Source organism: Otolemur garnettii, unplaced genomic scaffold (genome assembly GCF_000181295.1).
Source record: "Otolemur garnettii isolate 467f Iridium unplaced genomic scaffold, OtoGar3 scaffold00146, whole genome shotgun sequence".
NCBI classification, from domain to species: domain Eukaryota; kingdom Metazoa; phylum Chordata; class Mammalia; order Primates; family Galagidae; genus Otolemur; species Otolemur garnettii.
Window position 1 is genome coordinate 331,113 of NW_003852541.1, and position 1,358 is coordinate 332,470.

Here is a 1,358-nt window from a genome sequence, read left to right on the forward strand (position 1 = left end):
AAAAAAAAAAAAAAAAAAAAGAAAATAAATTTCCTCAGTGAATGATCTGTGGGGCTAGCTCTTCACAGTTGTCTGAGACTATGATTTTCTTTTAAACCCTCCTGTGTGGGCCCTGGCTGAGTTGACACATCTAAGAACACAAAGGCACTAAGGTATCCGTGAGGGGGATGGGGACTGTTAGAGTCCATGGGCACTTCAGGGGTGGGGAGAGGGGTCTGGGTCAGGGGTGGCTTTTCTTTTTATTTTATTTTATTTATTTATTTATTATTTATTTTTTGAGACAGAGTCTCAAGCTGTTGCCCTGGGTAGAGTGCCATAGTGTCATAGCTCACAGAAACCTCAAACTCTTGGGCTTAAGCAATTCGCTTGCCTCAGCCTCCAAAGTAGCTGGGACTACAGGTGCCTGCCATAACACCTGGCTATTTTTTTTTTTTTGCAGTTTTTGGCCAAGGCTGGGTTTGAACCTGCCACCTCTGGCATATGGGGCCAGTGTGGTGCCCTACTTCTTTGAGCCACAGGCGCTGTCCTCCCAGCTATTTTTTTGTTACAATTATCATTGTTCTTTAGCAGGCCTGGGCTGCTGAGCTATAGGCACCGAGCTTTTTCTTCTTTTTTAAATTTAATTTAAATTTAAATTTTTTAGAGACTGGGTCTTGCTATGCTGGTCTCAAACTCCTGGCCTCAAGTGATCCTCCCACCTTGACCTCCAAAAATGCTGAGATTATGGGCCTGAGCCGCCACTGCACCTAGCCGAGGGTTACTTTCTGAGGGTTGGAGCACCTGGGGTAATACATTTGAGCCAAGCATTGACAGGGAGTAGGAATTAAAAGGGGAGGGAGGTTCAGGGGATCCAGGTTGAGGGCAGAGCAGGTGCAAAGGCAGGAATGCCAGAGAGTTATGGTGGTTCTGTGGGCCTGGGGTCACCTACAGTGGGTCAGTGGGTGTGAGGGAGCCAGGCCCGCATCTCCTGCCCATCTATTCCTTCTTACTCCAACACAGGCTTCCATGTGAGGCCTGATTTCTGCAGACCTCTAAATTGGGCTTTCCTTTGTGATGGTGGTGGCAGCAGACAACTGGGTGATGCCTTTAAAAATAAGCCTTTTTGGAAAATTCCACTTTGGTGTGCTATAGAGCCCCACTCCCAAGGGCTTTCTATGTTCTTAGTACCTACAGCCTATGGCTGAAAGCTTTGGGCACCTCTTAAGGATATGGGAGTCGGCTTGGCGCCTATAGCTCAACCGGCTAAGGCGCCAGCCACCCACACCTAAGGTGGCGGGTTCGAATCCCCAGCCCCGACCCGCCAAACAACAATAATGGCTGCAACCGAAAAAAATAGCTGGGCGTTGTGGCAGGTGCCT